At 42.9% G+C, this 21,328-nt stretch overlaps 1 pseudogene; it reads right to left on the bottom strand.

Moving 5' to 3' along the window:
• Window positions 1-414: 414 nt before the first annotated feature.
• Window positions 415-21,328, bottom strand: part of LOC147012399 (uncharacterized) — a 59,883-nt pseudogene continuing 38,969 nt past the window's right edge.

Here is a 21,328-nt window from a genome sequence, read left to right as displayed (position 1 = left end):
TTGATGCAGATTACACTGCATTTGTATCCATTGTGGGTACTCATTATCATCCGTACAGGTTTACCTGGAAGTCGTGTTGTGTTGTCACTGTAATTGTCCTCACAGCATCCTTGGAGGGGAATGAAAAGGCAGGATCATCCATAAACCCACAAATTGAATAAAAAAACACCAAGAGTTCAGGATTTTGATGGGCATCCTCAGGTCTATGTACAGGGTTCAGTTATCTTTGTTTGTTTGTGGCATGTTTGTTACTATTAGTGATTTTTGCCTTGTATTCAAGTGATGAAATATATCCATCTTTGTTAAAAAGTTTGATTTTCGTATTCATGGCTAAACAATATCTGAATGATTTATGTTCAGAGTAAAAAATTCTGGTTTTAAATGAATATTTATAATCCAAGTCTTCACAAGGAATCATTTTGACCAAACTTTGTGTATCATATCAAACACTCCACCGGGGAGAGACTGGAACTGGTTGTTCCACAGCTCCAGATGTGTTAACTTTGTGAGTTTATCAAAGATTCCCATGGGGAGAGACTTCAGCTGATTAACATCCAGATCAAGCCTTGTCAGTTGTGTAAGTTTATCAAAAACTCCACTCGGAATGGACTGAAGCTTGTTTCCCTCCAGATACAGCTCTGTTAGTTCAGTGAGTTTATTAAACACTCCATCAGGAAGAGACTTCAGTTTGTATTAAGTTTTCTTTTCTTTTCTTGTAAATAATTTTTAAATTGAAATAGTAATTCAAATCTTGTTATTAATTTTGAAGAGGATGGTGCTGTCTGTATTTGTGATCCCATTTTATTGTTCAATTGTTGATCGGAATCGAACCAGAACACATTCTTTGGTTTGATAAACATGACGCAACAATTAAACTTTTTCAATTTACCAGCACAGACACACAATATCCTTCATTGTGTGAAAGATCGTTTGTGTTGATTAATGTCTCAAGCAAATACAAAGAACAATAATTTAATATTTCCTTTGGTTGAAGGTTCAAAATCATCTTGTATATAAATCACATCCAGAAGAAAAATATATTTTAGTGATAAAACATGTGGAGTCTGGTGAAGACTTCCCCGATCTCCATCGGACACGGTCCAATCCCAAAGCTTCACCTCCAATCCAGAGACAACTCCATCAAGCAAACAAAGATTACATGGTGAACATCAGTTAAATATCAAACAGCACCACCTATCTGGATTTCAGGTTTGTTTACCCTCATCAGGACAGCCTACCAATAAACATCGAACCCCTAATAACCACATTTATTGTTTAAACATCAGATCACCTCCTCACTGTTATGGTGAGCATCGCTGCAGGTTAAGTCTCACACGGATTATTCCGATCACATGGCGTGCCTTCTGGTTGAATGGTTTGCATTAGAAGGAACAATCGTCTGGGTGGCAGACACACAGGGGTTCTTTGTGGATTATGCGGTTTTAGCGTGTCAGACATAATCCACGACGATGCTCACCATAACAGTCAGGAGGTGCATCTGATATTATAATATCTTCATGTGAATTACAATGTTATTATAAAGCTGTCAATAAATAACTATGGGTTATGCTTTCATGGGATTTCAACTTGGTTTAAAATGATATGAAACATCAGTTTAGATGAGGATAACCAAATAGGTGTAATGGTTTAAGACAAATTAGTCATTTGTGGAAAAGAACAATTCAAACAATGTCAAGAACGTTTATTATATAACAAAGATATTTGTTACTGGAGAACAGATACGGAATAAAGACTGGAAGGGCACTTTGTGGAGCTCACACTTCCACCACATAATGCCTGATCCATGAGAATATATCAGGCCCATTACATTCTTTAAATATCATGCTGTTCGGTACGATGTCGTTTTTGGCTCATCTCTCAATTGTGAAGAATCACTTAAAAAAATTAAAATAATTATCGTCTCCAGATCTGGATTCAGCTTTTCACAAAAATCGAATCAATTCTTCCTTGACACACACCCAAGGTGTCCACCAAGTTTCATCTTTTGAGATAATCATCCAAGTTTCAACGTGTCCACCATCCGAAACTTTTTGAGATATCGTGCTATATATCGTATTTGGCTTGATCTCTAAATGTTGAGGAATCACTTAAAAATTCCAGTAGTCGGATCCAGATCCGGATCTTCATCAAAATCGAATCAATTCGTCGTTTAACACAGCAAACCTGTCCACAAAATTTCATCCGGATCCGTCCTCAAATTTTTGAGATATCCTGGACACAGACAGACAGACAGACAGACAGACAGAAAGGGGTGAAAACATAACCTTCACCTTCAGTGGTGGAGGGAACACGGAAATTCCATTTGAGAAGAGAATCAACCTTGAGCACACGAGCTCACACCACCTCCGCACACACGAGCTCACACCACCTCCGCACACACGAGCTCACACCACCTCCGCACACAAGCTCCCACTTCCGCACACACACAAGCTCACACCACCTCCGCACACAAGCTCCCACTTCCGCACACACACGAGCTCACACCACCTCCGCACACACGAGCTCACACCACCTCCGCACACACGAGCTCACACCACCTCCGCACACACGAGCTCACACCACCTCCGCACACAAGCTCCCACTTCCGCACACACACAAGCTCACACCACCTCCGCACACGAGCTCCCACTTCTGCACACACACGAGCTCCCAGCTCCACACACACACGAGCTCCCACCTCCGTACACGAGATAGAAATCCTGGAATGTAATGTGTGTAGTTGTAGACGACATATGTTATAGCTGTGGGTAAGAGTCATGCTTTGCCTGTTTGAGATCTGGCGACATTGAGCCTGTGACGTCAGTGGAGCAGTTCCAAGATGGCGGCTCCCTTCGAAGCACGCATCAGGGAGGAGCAACGTTCTGTCATCTGTTTCTTTGGAAGTTAGGGTGTGAATCCCAGTGAAATCCATTGCAGTATGAAAATGCAATATGGTGATGCATGTTTATCACTGCAGCAGGTGTACGACTTGGACAGGAAGTTTAAAAGTGGTGTCCAGTGTGGCAGACGCTGCTCACTTGGGCCAGCCTTACACAGCCGACAACCCAGAAATAGTTGAAGGAGTTTAGCAGGAGCCATTCAACTTCACCGAAGCCCAAAAAATTCCACACACGCCGTCCGCTGGAAAAGTGATGCTGACGCTCTTCTGGGATAGCCAAGGACCACTTGTGGAGCATTACATGCCAAGAGGGACCACAGTCATCAGTGCATCATACTGGGACATCCTTAAAAATCAACTGAAACCAGCAATTAGATCAAAATGTCGTGGACGACTCACCACCGATGTTTTGCTGCAGCAAAACAATGCTTGGCCCCATGCATACCCACGCTACAGGTGCAACAATGGAGGACATGCATCTTGAGTGTCTTCCTCATCCACTCTACTCAACAGACCTCACCCCTTCGGATTACCACATCTTTGGGCCACTTAAAGAGGCGCTTGGTGGAACCACTTTCCGATCCGTGAAGAGGTCCAAGAGGTGGTGCCGGATGTCTACACAAGGAGCCAACATATATTTTATTTTTCTAGAGCAATCCAGGCCTTAGTAAAGCGCTGGAAAAATGCATTGAACTGGAGATGATGTTGAAAAATAACACAGTTGTTACACACGTAAATCCAAAAAACTATTTGTGCAAAATATTTTAATGTTACGGATTCACTGGCCCTCGAAGTTTGCTTCTTGGTTCCTCATGTTCCTGATTTTTTTCAGAATTTTTTAATGAATAGTTTATTTTCAATAATTTATTTGGTAATGTGGAATGCACAAAACTTCAGGTGTAAATACAGGTACTTGGGGTGGGTATGTTTGAGATCCCATGACAACTTTAACAACGAAAACTAAAATTGACACCCACGTTTTTCTGTTCACGAACACCTTGAGAACACCATTCATGTAAAAAATAAACAAATAAATAACCACTTTTGGTAAAAACGATACACTGGGTCAAACTTTAGGTACACGGGACACCAGACTTTAACTAAAGCAGAGCAAACCCAACACGTCTCATGACGAGGATTTCCCGTCTAAATAAAAACCTTACAATACAAATAGAAAATAATCAAGGATTCTTTCACTAAATTCAACTCTCCCTGGCTACTCCCTCTTACGGTATGACAGACCTGAGCCTCGTCCTGGTGGAGGTGTTGCTCTCTTCATCAAAGACTCTATTCCTCACTCTCCATGCACTGCTCTCACTCCCCCACACCCCCAGGAATACCTCTGGCTTCGGCTTCCCCTCCACTCCCACCTCATGTTTATATGTGTACTGTACCGTCCACCGAACAGTGATGACTCCATCTACACCTCACTATCCGAAAACATGGACCATCTTCTATCTTCTCATCCAAACTCTCTCTTCCTCTTATGTGGTGACTTCAATTGTCATCACGCCAGTTGGCTAGGTGTGGGTACCTCTCACCTGCCATGGCACCTCAGCAAAAGCTTTCTGCGACTCATTGGGACTGACTCAATTGGTCAACTTCCCGACCCGGATCTCAACCAATGGTACTCCATCTCTTCTGGATCTGATTTTGACAAATTTCCCTGACAATATCTGCTGCTCTTCCTTCGCTCCAATTGGTTCTTCTGACCATGTCCTTGTCAAAGTGGACATCTCTCTGGCTGTTATCAGAGAACCACCTCACCGCCGTCGAGTCTGGCATTTCACTCAAGCCGACTGGCAGGGTCTCCGAGCAGCCATCAAACTTACAGACTGGTCTCCTATCACTACTTTCTCAAACATCAACTCATCCTGGGAATTCTTTCAAAGAAACTTGCTCTCCCTCATGCACAGATTTATCCCCTCTCGTGTTCAGTTGTCTTACCCTTCCTCCCGCCCTTGGTTTACTGAAGCTTATGGCGAGGCAGTTGTCCTGAAACAACTTGCCTTTGCCTCATGGAAAGCAAACCCAACTGAGGGCAATCTCAGTTCTTTCCACAAAGCTCGGAACAAGTGTGTATCTACCCTCAGGAGAACCAGAAAACAACATCTTTCTCATCTCAAATCTGAACTCTCAAACCTCTCTCCCTCCTCAAAATCCTGGTGGCGTTTAATCAAATCTGTTTCTGGTGTATGTTCCCCCTCCATCCCCTCCCTTACCTCAAATGGCAGCACTGCTGATTCCACACGTGATAAAGCTGAATGTCTAAACTCGGTGTTTGCAGCTAAATCTTGTGTCCTAAACCCATCACTATCTCTACCCACTTTACCCAGTCGCACCCAACTGTCCCTGGACTCTGTATCCTTTTCTCCTGACAAGGTGGAGAGCTTGCTTTCAAACCTCGAGTCAGATTCTGCAACCGGTCCAGACAGCATCAGCCCACGTGTCCTCAAAGCCTGCTCTTCTGCTCTTGCTCACCCTCTCTCTGTTCTATTCACCCTCTCATTTGCCCAAGGTCATCTGCCATCTGCTTGGAAATCTGCTAACATCACTGCCCTGCATAAAAAGGTGCAAAAACAGATCCCTATAACTACAGACCAATCAGCCTTCTCCCAATCATCAGCAAGGTGATGGAATCCATCATCGCTTCAGACATGAAATCCTTCCTCTTCTCCAATGGCTTGATTTCCAATCATCAATTTGGTTTCAGACCAGGTCACTCTACCCTGGATATGCTGCTTCTGCTCTCCCATCAATGGATGGAGGTCCTCAATGCCAGACAGGAAATCCGAGCCGTATCCCTGGACATATCACATGCTTTTGACACAGTCTGGCACCCTGCCCTACTCACCAAACTCTCTTCCCATGGTATTCAAGGCCATCTCCACTCATGGCTCGCAGACTTCCTCTCCTGTCGCAGTCAACGTGTGGCCCTAAATGGAGTTCTTTCATCCCCTCTTCCTGTGCAGGCTGGAGTTCCTCAAGGTAGCGTTCTGGGCCCTGTTCTTTTTCTGGTTTTCATCAATGATCTCTCGGACTCTCTGGAAAATCCTCTATTTCTCTTTGCCGATGACTCCACCCTCTGCCGTACCATCTGTCATCCCTCAGACCGGCAAGCAGCAGCTTCTTCGCTCACTGCAGATCTGGATAAAATCACAAACTGGTCCAACACGTGGAACATGTCTTTCAATCCAGACAAATCTCACACTCTCACTATGTCTCTTCGAAAGGACCGTTTACAAACCCCCCCCATCCACTTTCTCAACAATCCTCTGGAAGAAGTCTTTTCATTCAAGCTTCTAGGTCTCACTATCTGCCATGACCTTTCCTGGGAAAGTCACATTTCCAACCTCGCCTCAAAAGCCAGTCGCCGACTGGGAATCCTCCGTCGTGCTAAGTCCTTCCTCGGCCCTCTTGAGCTCCTGACCACTTACAAAGCTTTTGTCCGTAGCCTGATGGAGTACTGCTCTCCCCTCTGGGCTGGTGCTCCTGCCTCCCACCTTTCTCGGCTTCACGCTGTCGAAACCAGGGCATTTAAGATCATCGGCATCTCCCGCAATGAAGCTGAGTCTTTGGGCCTCTCACTCAATCACCGCAGGTTGGTCGGTGATCTTTCTGTCTTCTACCGACTCCTCTCCAGCCTTGCCCCCCCTGCTCTCTCTGCGATTTGTCCCCACCACATTTCCACAGGGCGCTCAAGGTCCGCCAACAACCCCCTTCTGGTAAAACTACCAAAATCACGAATCACTGCTCATCTTCACTCTTTCATTCCTCTTTTTTCCCGCCTTTGGAATAAACTTCCTCACTCTATTCTTTCCCATTCTTCCCTCCAGGCTTTCAAAACAGCTGTTCACCACCACCTCTTATCTTCCCCCATCCAAATCCTCGATCTTTTCTACCCCCGATAATCCACCCAATCCCACTTCCTTCATTTCTCCTGCTTTCCTTCCTGAAAGTCCCTGAAATGTCCATCTTCTCTTCGCCATGTTCCCCGTCCCATCCCCATCCCTCTCCCTTCCACTGTTCACCTAATGTGTCTGTTCCCCACTGTTTTGTCCCTTTCACTCCCGCCCCTCTTGTCTCATGCCTCCTTGCTGTGAGTTGTGTGTTAGCTCTCATACGAGCCTCGACCAAGGTATACAAAAAAAAAAAGAAAAAAAAAAAAAGTTTGTATCTGGTCACGAATATAAACTTACGAAACGAACTTATTGTTTGATAAACTTACTGAACTAACTCACCTGGAGCTGCAAAGCAACTGGCTCCAGTCACTCCTTGATGTGGTTTTTAATAAACTTACTGAAGTAATGTATCTGAATCTAAGGAGCAACTCGATCCAGTCTCTACCGAGTGGAGTGTTTGATAATCTCAGTAAACTCAAGGTACTGTATCTGCACAACAACCAGCTACAGTCTCTACCGAGTGAAGTGTTTGATAAACTTACTCAACTAACAAATCTGGAGCTGCAAAGCAACCGGCTCCAGTCTCTCCCGAATGGGGTTTTTGATAAACTTATTGAAGTAACGTTTCTGAATTTAAGGAGCAACCAGCTACAGTCTCTACCGAGTGGATTGTTTGATAATCTCAGTAAACTCAAGGAACTGTATCTGTACAGCAACAAGCTACAGTCTCTACCGAGTGGATTGTTTGATAAACTTACTCAACTAACACGTCTGGAGTTGTACAGCAACCAGCTGAAGTCTGTTCCTCATTCCAATCCTGAGCCTTTCATTTTATAACAAGAATGACCGCACCAGCAACACAAAATATATATATTTTTCCTCCTCTGTCCACTCAACACCCTCAGTCTTGTTGGTGAATGGATCAGTTTACATTCTCTAAACGGTCTCATTATCCTTGTGCTGTGTCTGTCCTGTATTCCCATGTGAATTAATAATATGAGACAGAGCCGTGTCTGTCCCGGTTTCCCATGTGAATTAATAATATTAGAGAAAGACATGTCTGTCCCGTGTTCTCATGTGAATTAATAATATTACATAAAGCCGTTTCTGTCCCGTTTTCCCATGTGAATTAATAATATTACATAAAGACATGTCTGTCCCGTGTTCTCATGTGAATTAATAATATTAGAGAAAGACATGTCTGTCCCGTGTTCTCATGTGAATTAATAATATTACATAAAGCCGTGTCTGTCCAGTTTTCTCATGTGAATTAATAATATTACATAAAGCCGTTTCTGTCCCGTTTTCCCATGTGAATTAATAATATTACATAAAGCCGTTTCTGTCCCGTTTTCCCATGTGAATTAATAATATTAGATAGAGCCGTGTCTGTCCCGTGTTCTCATGTGAATTAATAATATTACATAAAGCCGTGTCTGTCCCGTTTTCCCATGTGAATTAATAATATTACATAAAGCCGTGTCTGTCCCGTGTTCTCATGTGAATTAATAATATTACATAAAGCCGTTTCTGTCCCGTTTTCCCATGTGAATTAATAATATTAGATAGAGCCGTGTCTGTCCCGTTTTCCCATGTGAATTAATAATATTACATAAAGCCGTGTCTGTCCCGTTTTCCCATGTGAATTAATAATATTAGATAGAGCCGTGTCTGTCCCGTGTTCTCATGTGAATTAATAATATTACATAAAGCCGTGTCTGTCCCGTTTTCCCATGTGAATTAATAATATTACATAAAGCCGTGTCTGTCCCGTTTTCCCATGTGAATTAATAATATTACATAAAGCCGTGTCTGTCCCGTGTTCTCATGTGAATTAATAATATTACATAAAGCCGTTTCTGTCCCGTTTTCCCATGTGAATTAATAATATTACATAGAGCCGTGTCTGTCCCGTTTTCCCATGTGAATTAATAATATTAGATAGAGCCGTGTCTGTCCCGTTTTCCCATGTGAATTAATAATATTAGATAAAGACATGTCTGTCCCGGTTTTCCATGTGAATTAATAATATGAGATAAAGACATGTCTGTCCCGTGTTCCCATTGAATTAATAATTTTACATAAAGCCATGTCTGTCCCGGTTTCCCATGTGAATTAATAATATGAGATAAAGACATGTCTGTCCCGTGTTCCCATGTGAATTAATAATAATAGATAAAGCCGTGTCTGTCTCATGTTCCCATGTGAATAAATAAATTAGATAAAGCCGTGTCTGTCCCGTGTTCCCATGTGAATTAATAATATGAGATAAAGCCGTGTCTGTCTCATGTTCCCATGTGAATAAATAAATTAGATAAAGCCGTGTCTGTCCCGGTTTCCCATGTGAATTAATAATATGAGATAAAGACATGTCTGTCCCGTGTTCCCATGTGAATTAATAATTTTACATAAAGCCATGTCTGTCCCGGTTTCCCATGTGAATTAATAATAATAGATAAAGCCGTGTCTGTCTCATGTTCCCATGTGAATAAATAAATTAGATAAAGCCGTGTCTGTTCCGTGTTCCCATGTGAATTAATAATATGAGATAAAGCCGTGTCTGTCTCATGTTCCCATGTGAATAAATAAATTAGATAAAGCCGTGTCTGTCCCGGTTTCCCATGTGAATTAATAATATGAGATAAAGACATGTCTGTCCCGTGTTCCCATGTGAATTAATAATAATAGATAAAGCCGTGTCTGTCTCATGTTCCCATGTGAATAAATAAATTAGATAAAGCCGTGTCTGTCCCGTTTTCCCATGTGAATAAATAATATTAGACGGATCATCGTCTGTCAGGTCAGGTTGACGTCAGGTTGACCGGATGACGGGATTGGGGCAAAGCCTTCGGGACCCCCAATCTTTGATCGGAGGGAAACCACGGGGTAACATCCCTGGGTCAGATTGCGGGAGAGTGTGTCGGAGTGGTGCTGAGGTGTCGTCCACCAGACGGCGGTCTCCTTGGGTTAACCTGAGGCGGTCCCTTCGGGTGGGTGCCTGGAATGTCCTATCCCTAAGAGAGGATGATCACCTGTCTCTGTTATCATCTGAGCTCAAGCGTTTGGACATCGGGATTGCAGCTCTCTCTGAGGTTCGGAGACCGGATTGCGGCGAGATAATGGTGGGTGGTTTCACCTACTATTGGTCTGGTCGCTCTGATGGTTACCATACCCAAGGAGTTGCTGTAGCTGTGTCCAATAAGCTGACCCCAATGATAATTGAGGTAACACCGGTCAACGAGCGTATTATGAGATGAAGGATTCGTCACTCCTTAGGTGTCATTTCCCTGGTCTCTGTTTATGCTCCGACTGAGGCGAGTGATCTCACCGTGAAGGATGCATTCTACGCCACACTCGAGTCTGTGGTTGATCAGTGCCCCAGACGAGATACACTTCTAGTCTTGGGGGACTTCAATGCATCGACTGGAACTGATAGGGATGGTTATGAGGTGTGTGTTGGTCCCCATGGGTCAGGAACTATGAACCAGAATAGCACTAAGTTCCTTGACTTTGCAAGAAGTCATGGACTTAGGGTGGCTGGTTCATGGTTTCAGCGCCCACAAGCTCATCGCTGGACTTGGTATTCCAACGCTGGCGGTGTGGCAAAGGAGATTGACCATGTCCTCATTGACGGTCGTTGGAGGATGATCCAGAACTGCAGGGTCTACCGGAGTGCTCAGTTCCTCAATACTGACCACAGGCTTGTTGTAGCAACTCTAAAGCTGCACCTTAAATCCTGGAGAATGGTACCATCCCAGCCGAGGCTGGATGTTGCCAAGCTCAGGGATGAGAGAGTAGCTGAGGAGTTTGCGAACAGGCTGAGTGGACACTTGGGGGTCTGGGTGCTTTGGGGGGTCCTGAAGAGTTGTGGAGCGCCTTCAAGACCACCGTCCTTGATGTTGCCGGTGGATGTCTTGGAACTCACCGCAGGGCAAAGAAGAATTTTGTCTCTCGAGGGACACTGGATACCATTGATCAGAGTCGCAGGGCCAGGCTGAATGGCAGAGCTGAGCTGTTCAGGGAGCTGAGGCGTAAAACTGTACGTGCAGTGAGGGTGGACAAGGAGGCCTATGTGCGAGGAATCTGTGAGGGGGTAGAGCATCACCTGTGGACAGGTGATTCTCGTCCCGCTTACAGGGGAATTCGCGCATTACATTCATCCAGCCCATCCCTCGGAGCACTGCAGTTCGAACAGAGAGTGATAGGCTCTTGACAGAGGAGTCTGAAGTGAAGGCCCGCTGGGCCGGTTACTTTGAGCGGTTGTACCAGGCTGATCCCCCAGCTGTCGAGTTGGACGTCAAGGGTGTTACAATCCCTGTTGCTGACCCTCAAATCAACTGTGGTCCACCTTCGCTTGTGGAAACACGGGCTGCGGTGAACCAGTTGAAACGGAGCAAAGCTCCAGGGATCTGTGGCATCCATGCCGAACTTCTCAAGGCTGGTGGAAATGCTGCACTCGTGTCGTTGCATGCAGTTTTGTGCTCTGCCTGGAACACAGGCATCATCCCAACTGACTGGAAGAGGGGCCTTGTTGTCCCTCTCTGGAAAGGGAAGGGTGATCGCCAAGACTGCAACAACTGCCGAGGGGTGACACTGCTCTCAATGCCGGGCAAGGTCTTTGCTCGTATAATTCTTGATAGGGTTCGCCACCATCTGCTTGAGCACCAGCGTCCAGAGCGGTCAGGCTTTACACCAAAGAGGTCAACGATTGACCGTATCCTTGCACTTCGTGTCCTCACTGAACGCAGACGAGAGTTTCGGCAGGGGCTGCTTGCAGCCTATGTTGATCTCTGTAAAGCGTTCGATTCGGTGAATCGGGATGTCCTCTGGAGGATTCTTGGTCTTCGTGGGGTGCCACCAAAACTGATCGATCTGATGTCTGAACTCTACTCTGGCACTGAGAGTGCTGTGAAGTGTGGTGGTACCACCTCTGACTTATTTCCAGTTGTTACTGGAGTTCGTCAGGGATGTGTACTTGCCCCCACACTTTTCAGCACTTGTATGGACTGGATTTTAGGGAGGATGTCGGAGAGATCAAGTTGCGGTGCATCGTTTGGGAATGTCAAGATCTCGGACCTTGATTTTGCAGATGATGCAGTCATCTTTGCGGAGACTTTAGACATTCTTTTGGGGGCCCTCGAGGTGCTGAATGAGGAGTCGGAGCCGCTGGGATTACGGGTTTCTTGGGTCAAAACTAAGATCCAGGCTTTCGGTGACATCTTGGATGCTGCTGTCCTGTCTGTGTCTGTTTGTGGTGAGGATGTCGAGGTCGTGGAGAGATTCACTTACCTTGGCAGTGATATTCATGTCTCTGCTGGCTGCGAGTCAGAGGTCAATAGACGTCTGGGTCGGGCCTGGGGAGTCATGGATTCACTGGATCATGGGGTGTGGCGCTGCCGGTACCTGTGCGGGAGGACGAAAGTCCGAGTCTTCAGGTCCTTGGTACTTCCAGTCTTGCTCTATGGGTGCAAGACTTGGACTCTGACCAAGGATCTGAGACGGAGACTTAATTCCTTTGGTACCAGGTCTCTTCGGAGAATCCTTGGCTATCGCTGGTCGGATTTTGTATCCAACGAGCGGTTGCTGAGAGAGACTCGGATGAGATTTGTTACCTGCATAGTCCGTGAGCGTCAGTTGCGGCTGTATGGACATGTGGCTCGTTTTCCTGACGCTGATCCTGCTTACCAGATTCTCTCAGCGAGGGAGTCTCATGAGTGGAGGAGGCCAGTGGGCCGACCACGTGCCTCATGGTTGCAGCAGGTTGATCATCATCTCAAGGAGATGGGGATGGGCCTGGCATCTGCCTGGGGGATGGCCAGACGGAGGCCCCTGGAGTACCGGCGGAAAGTGGACGCAGCGACGCGCTGTTCTGGCACATGCTCCCATACCTGACCTGATCGTCTGTCCTGTGTTCTCATGTGAATAAATAATATGAGATAGAGCCGTTTCTGTCCCGTGTTCTCATGTGAATTAATAATATTACATAAAGCCGTTTCTGTCACGTGTTCTCATGTGAATTAATAACATGACATAAAGACGTGTCTGTCCCGTTTTCCCAAGTGAATTAATAATATTACATAAAGCCGTTTCTGTCCCGTGTTCTCATGTGAATTAATAATATTACATAAAGACGTGTCTGTCCCGTTTTCCCATGTGAATTAATAATATTACATAAAGCCGTTTCTGTCCCGTGTTCTCATGTGAATTAATAATATTACATAAAGACGTGTCTGTCCCGTTTTGCCATGTGAATTAATAATATTACATAAAGCCGTTTCTGTCCCGTTTTCCCATGTGAATTAATAATATTACATAAAGCCGTGTCTGTCCCGTTTTCCCATGTGAATTAATAATATCACATAAAGCCGTTTCTGTCCCGTGTTCTCATGTGAATTAATAATATTACATAAAGACGTGTCTGTCCCGTTTTGCCATGTGAATTAATAATATTACATCAAGCCGTTTCTGTCCCGTTTTCCCATGTGAATTAATAATATTACATAAAGCCGTGTCTGTCCCATTTTCCCATGTGAATTAATAATATTACATAAAGCCGTTTCTGTCCCGTGTTCTCATGTGAATTAATAATATTACATAAAGCCGTTTCTGTCCCGTTTTCCCATGTGAATTAATAATATTACATAAAGCGGTTTCTGTCCCGTGTTCTCATGTGAATTAATAATATTACATAAAGACGTGTCTGTCCCGTTTTCCCATGTGAATTAATAATATTACATAAAGCCGTTTCTGTTCCGTGTTCTCATGTGAATTAATAATATTACATAAAGACGTGTCTGTCCCGTGTTCTCATGTGAATTAATAATATTACATAAAGACGTGTCTGTCCCGTTTTGCCATGTGAATTAATAATATTACATAAAGCCGTTTCTGTCCCGTTTTCCCATGTGAATTAATAATATTAGATAAAGACATGTCTGTCCCGTGTTCTCATGTGAATTAATAATATTACATAAAGCCGTTTCTGTCCCGTTTTCCCATGTGAATTAATAATATTACATAAAGCCGTTTCTGTCCCGTGTTCTCATGTGAATTAATAATATTACATAAAGCCGTTTCTGTCCCGTTTTCCCATGTGAAATAATAATATTAGATAGAGCCGTGTCTGTCCCGTTTTCCCATGTGAATTAATAATATTAGATAAAGACATGTCTGTCCTGTGTTCTCATGTGAATTAATAATATTACATAAAGCCGTGTCTGTCCCGGTTTCCCATGTGAATTAATAATATGAGATAAAGACATGTCTGTCCCGTGTTCTCTAGTGAATTAATAATTTTACATAAAGCCGTTTCTGTCCCGTTTTCCCATGTGAAATAATAATATTAGATAGAGCCGTGTCTGTCCCGTTTTCCCATGTGAATTAATAATATTAGATAAAGACATGTCTGTCCTGTGTTCTCATGTGAATTAATAATATTACATAAAGTCATGTCTGTCCCGGTTTCCCATGTGAATTAATAATATGAGATAACGACATGTCTGTCCCGTGTTCTCATGTGAATTAATAATATTAGATAGAGCCGTGTCTGTCCCATATTCCCATGTGAATTAATAATATGAGATAAAGCCGTGTCTGTCCCGTTTTCCCATGTGAATAAATAATATTCGACGGATCATCGTCTGTCCTGTGTTCTCATGTGAATAAATAATATTAGATAGAGCCGTGTCTGTCCTGTGTTCCCATGTGAATAAATAATATTATATAGAGCCATGTCTGTCCCGTGTTCTCATGTGAATAAATAATATGAGATAGAGCCGTTTCTGTCCCGTGTTCTCATGTGAATTAATAATATTACATAAAGCCGTTTCTGTCACGTGTTCTCATGTGAATTAATAACATGACATAAAGACGTGTCTGTCCCGTTTTCCCAAGTGAATTAATAATATTACATAAAGCCGTTTCTGTCCCGTGTTCTCATGTGAATTAATAATATTACATAAAGACGTGTCTGTCCCGTTTTCCCATGTGAATTAATAATATTACATAAAGCCGTTTCTGTCCCGTGTTCTCATGTGAATTAATAATATTACATAAAGACGTGTCTGTCCCGTTTTGCCATGTGAATTAATAATATTACATAAAGCCGTTTCTGTCCCGTTTTCCCATGTGAATTAATAATATTACATAAAGCCGTGTCTGTCCCGTTTTCCCATGTGAATTAATAATATCACATAAAGCCGTTTCTGTCCCGTGTTCTCATGTGAATTAATAATATTACATAAAGACGTGTCTGTCCCGTTTTGCCATGTGAATTAATAATATTACATAAAGCGGTTTCTGTCCCGTGTTCTCATGTGAATTAATAATATTACATAAAGACGTGTCTGTCCCGTTTTCCCATGTGAATTAATAATATTACATAAAGCCGTTTCTGTTCCGTGTTCTCATGTGAATTAATAATATTACATAAAGACGTGTCTGTCCCGTGTTCTCATGTGAATTAATAATATTACATAAAGCCGTTTCTGTCCCGTTTTCCCATGTGAATTAATAATATTACATAAAGACGTGTCTGTCCCGTTTTGCCATGTGAATTAATAATATTACATAAAGCCGTTTCTGTCCCGTTTTCCCATGTGAATTAATAATATTAGATAAAGACATGTCTGTCCCGTGTTCTCATGTGAATTAATAATATTACATAAAGCCGTTTCTGTCCCGTTTTCCCATGTGAATTAATAATATTACATAAAGCCGTTTCTGTCCCGTGTTCTCATGTGAATTAATAATATTACATAAAGCCGTTTCTGTCCCGTTTTCCCATGTGAAATAATAATATTAGATAGAGCCGTGTCTGTCCCGTTTTCCCATGTGAATTAATAATATTAGATAAAGACATGTCTGTCCTGTGTTCTCATGTGAATTAATAATATTACATAAAGCCGTGTCTGTCCCGGTTTCCCATGTGAATTAATAATATGAGATAAAGACATGTCTGTCCCGTGTTCTCTAGTGAATTAATAATTTTACATAAAGCCGTTTCTGTCCCGTTTTCCCATGTGAAATAATAATATTAGATAGAGCCGTGTCTGTCCCGTTTTCCCATGTGAATTAATAATATTAGATAAAGACATGTCTGTCCTGTGTTCTCATGTGAATTAATAATATTACATAAAGTCATGTCTGTCCCGGTTTCCCATGTGAATTAATAATATGAGATAACGACATGTCTGTCCCGTGTTCTCATGTGAATTAATAATATTAGATAGAGCCGTGTCTGTCCCATATTCCCATGTGAATTAATAATATGAGATAAAGCCGTGTCTGTCCCGTTTTCCCATGTGAATAAATAATATTCGACGGATCATCGTCTGTCCTGTGTTCTCATGTGAATAAATAATATTAGATAGAGCCGTGTCTGTCCTGTGTTCCCATGTGAATAAATAATATTATATAGAGCCATGTCTGTCCCGTGTTCTCATGTGAATAAATAATATTAGATAGAGCCGTGTCTGTCCCGTGTTCCCATGTGAATTAATAATCTATATCTATAAAACTGAGGATGTGTGTCTGTATGGTCGTTATGCATTTCCACAAACTCCAACCAATTCCACTCAAATTCGGTACGATTATGGCTTTTGCTCCAATTTAGGTCATGGGCTATAAAAAATTTTCCACAACCCTTCTGATATTCGAAAAAAAATCGATAAATCGATATCCCTTATGGGATTTTCCATGCAAATCTATTCAAGTTTAAGGCCTACGGGGGACGTAAATTTCCACTTTGCCCCGGGCGCCGTTTACCTCCGCTACGCCACTGCCGAAAAATCCCTGATTGCAGAACAAATCGATAATTAATTTCATTCTTGCACTTCCCACTCGACTCCCCAAATAAGCTTAAACGCAATTTCTTTTTAATTGCTCTCCCTCCCTACCTTTTCTGCTGCATACACTGCATTTGTGTATTGTGCTTGTGGTGCATGTGAGAAATTGAAGGTGTTAATTAACGTTAAGATGATGAAATCGATCCCGTGCATGCAGTTAATTAACGCTAATTAACGTTAAGATGACAAAATAGATCCAGCGCGTGCAGTTCACGCGTGCAAGCTTTTTGTGCATGACCTCATTGCGCGTGTCCTATTGGTTGCTCAAGGTCATTGCCCTTAGCTTTACTTTTGCACCGACCAGTCACGTGTGATTTGGGATGCAACTCATCTGTCATTGGTCGGGCTATGCCGAGGAAAAACGTGTCACATTTTCTCCTGTTCCGCTATTGTCCGGTCGCATATTTAGTGCTGTGGACTACCGATTGTCCTTTTTTCCTGTGATTGTGCTTCTGCTGTTTCCCGCCCGTTCTGACATCGTTTCTTAAACGTTCGGAGGAACAATCCTGAGCTTGGCTGATTTTCAAACGCTGTTCGGTTACACTAACATTACACTTCCTATCCGTGAGTTATTACTTTTGCATTTAACCACGCCCCCTTTTTTACATATTGTTTTTTCGATATAAACCCCAACTTACAAGTTTAACCGTCTAAGTCGTACTCCACCCTACAATTTTTTTGTTTCAAAAACCGTAGTTCTTTTCAATCTCGGTTTACCTTTTTCGATAATGCCGCCTAAAAAGAGGGTTTGTCTTGGGTGTCAGAGAGCGTTAGCCATGACTCGAAGGGTTTCTAGGGCAAACGAGTCGCTCGAGGAAACTACCGTCCGACTTTCACAGAATGCCCTGCACGCAGCGGAAATCAGGGCTTCGGAGGGCGATGAACAGCGGGCGGTTCGGCTTTCCAGGAACGCTGCTGCAACAGCTGCTTCCAGGGCTCTCGAGGGTATTGAGCAGCAATCGGTTCGGCGTTCCAGGAACGCTGCTGCAACAGCTGCTTCCAGGGCTTCGGAGGGTGATGAACAGCAGGCGGTTCGTCGTTCCAGAAACGCTTCTAGAACAGCTCTTTCTCGGTCTACTGAGACTCCACAAGAGTAACGCGCAAGGTTAGACGGTAATAGTCAACGGCGGGACAACATCCGTGACGTCACGTGCCCAAACAAACAGTTTTGGTTTCGAAAAGCTTTTCAGTACGAGGCCGAAGTTAACTATTCCATGCGTAGTGACATACAAATTGGTGAGATGCGCTTCACCTGCCAATTTTGTCATGCCCTTAAGTGGGGTGGGGAGTCGCCAGGGATGTGCTGCTCCAACGGTCAGGTCAGTCTACCTCCACTTGAGGAACCGCCACAGCCTTTAAGGGACCTGCTTGCAGAGTCTTCATTGACTTCAGATAGTTTCCTTAAGCTCATCAGGAAATATAACAGTGCCTTCCAAATGACCTCTTTCGGGGCGCATGTTGTTAGGGAAGGGGGTTGGATGCCTACGTTCAAAGTTCAGGGTCAGGTTTACCATCTAATCGGGTCGTTGCTTCCTTCGCTAAACTGTAAACCTTCGTTTTTGCAGATTTACTTCATTGCTGACCACAACAAACAGGCCCATGCACGAATTGATATTTCCATTCCACCTGAGGACGATGAAGAACATAACACCTTAGACAGGGACGTGCTGCTTAGCTTGTAACGCAGGCTGCACAAGAAAAATAATTACGTTCGGAGTTTTAAGTGCGCCTTCGAGTCAGCCTCATCCCCTACTTTTTCCGTTGTCATTGACGCAGATAAGAGGCCTGCGGGGGAGCATGCCCGCCGATACAATGCCCCTTCATATAACGAGGTCGCCATACTCCTCCATGGAGACCAGCGTAAAAAGCGGGACATTGTTTTGCACAGTCGCGATAGCCGTCTTCAATGAATCAATGAAACACACCGGTCATATGACGCCCTACAATATCCGCTCCTATTCCCTTGCGGTGCAGACGGATATCGCTTTGGAATTCCTCAAGTTGAACCAAGTGATCCAACTGTCTCGACGTCAAAAAATGTGTCATGCATGGCGTACTACGCCTACCGCTTCATGACCAGGGCTTCCGATTTCAACCCTCTTCACAGGTCGCGTGATCTATTTCATCAATTTGCAGTTGACTTGTTTTGTGTGGTGTTTGTGGAGTTTTGAGTGGTGTATTTTGTGTGGTGTTTGTGTTCTGGTGTGTCACATCATTAATAAGATATTAATGATGTAATATCACTTTATAACTGCTAGCAGTGATGGCAAGGTACCAAAATGTCCCGCTTTGATTGGACACCTGAACCTGATCCATGACGTGAGGACGTTGTTTTTTTATCATTGTTAAATTGAATTTAGAATGGGATTAATATAAATTAAATTAAAATCAAATGGAAGACCAAATTGGTATAGTGCTGCATTGGAGTCATCAGGAGGAACCTGAACAAGCACAAAGCAAAGATGATGTCATCAGGATGAACCTGGGTGGGATTCACGTTTCAGATGCTACTCCTCGATCCTCAAACCCATCCAGTCACAGCCAAGTGAGTCTCCTTAAAAAAACACAAAACAAGACAAAAAAACCCAGATCAAAAAATTAAATAATTCTGTCTGCTAGACCATGTGTCCGATAAAGTTTAAATTTAAAACATCTATTCCAGATCACGACTCCATCATGATTGTGAAGTTTCACATCGATTGATTAGAACCTTGTCTGTCCGATGTTCCCAGTTCCCAGTGTTCCACCAATCAGTTCCACGAAACAGTAACAAAATGTGCCCCAAGGAGACTGCTTAGTCAGCACCAACACTCTGCACAGAGTATGGTCCCAATGGATGGATACTCCTGTACAGCCAATTTACTTTCTCCTGCAAGTTTTTCAAGAGGGTGACATCAGGCAGACGTCATGTTGCAAAACAGAGTTCATCTCGTTGTTCAAATTGGTTCCCCCAAGGTATCCGTTCCTTCTCTGCTCAGTTGTTTTCCACAACACCCAGTCCAACACCACCAAACACAGTAATGGAGACAACATGCAACCTTGTCTAACCTCTGCAGTAACTTCAAATTCTGATGATAACTTATTGATGCAGATTACACTGCATTTGTATCCATTGTGGGTACTCATTATCATCCGTACAGGTTTACCTGGAAGTCGTGTTGTGTCGTAACTGTAATTGTCCTCACAGCATCCTTGGAGGGGAATGAAAAGGCAGGATCATCCATAAACCCACAAATTGAATAAAATACACCGAGTTCAGGATTTTGATGGGCATCCTCAGGTCTATGTACAGGGTTCGGTAATCTTTGTTTGTTTGTGGCATGTTTGTTACTATTAGTGATTTTTGCCTTGTATTCAAGTGATGAAATATATCCATTTTTGTTAAAAAGTTTGATTTTCGCATTCATGGCGAAACAATATCTGAATGATTTATGTTCAGAGTAAAAAATTCTGGTTTTAAATGAGTATTTATAATCCAAGTCTTCACAAGGAATCATTTTGACCAAACTTTGTTTATCATATCAAACACTCCACCGGGGAGAGACTGGAACTGGTTGTTCCACAGCTCAAGATGTGTTAACTTTGTGAGTTTATCAAAGATTCCCATGGGGAGAGACTTCAGCTGATTAACATCCAGATCAAGCCTTGTCAGTTGTGTAAGTTTATCAAAAACTCCACTCGGAATGGACTGAAGCTTGTTTTGCTCCAGATACAGCTCTGTTAGTTCAGTGAGTTTATTAAACACTCCATCAGGAAGAGACTTCAGTTTGTATTAAGTTTTCTTTTCTTTTCTTGTAAATAATGTTTAAATTGAAATAGTAATTCAAATATTGTTATTGATTTTGAAGAGGATGGTGCTGTCTGTATTTGTGATCCCATTTTATTGTTCATTTGTTGATCGGAATCGAACCAGAACACATTCCTTGGTTTGATAAACACGACGCAACAATTAAACTTTTAAAATTTACCAGCAAAGACACACAATATCCTTCATTGTGTGAAAGATTGTTTGTGTTGATTAATGTCTCAAGCAAATACAAAGAACAATAATTTAATATTTCCTTTGGTTGAAGGTTCAAAATCATCTTGTATATAAATCACATCCAGAAGAAAAATATATTTCAGTGATAAAACATGTGGAGTCTGGTGAAGACTTCCCCGATCTCCATCGGACACGGTCCAATCCCAAAGCTTCACCTCCAATCCAGAGACAACTCCATCAAACAAACAAAGATTACATGGTGGCCATCAGTTAAATATCAAACAGCACCACCTATCTGGATTTCAGGTTTGTTTACCCTCATCAGGACAGCCTACCAATAAGCATCGAACCCCTAATAACCGCATTTATTGTTTAAACATCAGATCACCTCCTCACTGTTATGGTGAGCATCGCTGCAGGTTAAGTCTGACGGATTATTCCGATCACATGGCGTGCCTTCTGGTTGAATGGTTTGCATTAGAAGGAACAATCGTCTGGGTGGCAGACACACAGGGGTTCTTTGTGGATTATGCGGTTTTAGAGTGTCAGACATAATCCATGATGATGCTCAGTGCTCACCATAACAGGCAGGAGGTGCATCTGATATTATAATATCTTAATGTGAATTCCAAGATTATTATTAAACTGTGGATATAAAACTATGGGGTATGTTTTCATGGGATTTCAACTTGGTTTGAAA

Source organism: Eptatretus burgeri, chromosome 15 (genome assembly GCF_056783735.1).
Source record: "Eptatretus burgeri isolate ZD-2024b chromosome 15, Ebu_testis_v1, whole genome shotgun sequence".
NCBI lineage: Eukaryota > Metazoa > Chordata > Myxini > Myxiniformes > Myxinidae > Eptatretus > Eptatretus burgeri.
Note: the sequence above shows the minus strand (reverse complement) of the source record. Positions and strands in the feature narration are given on the sequence as shown.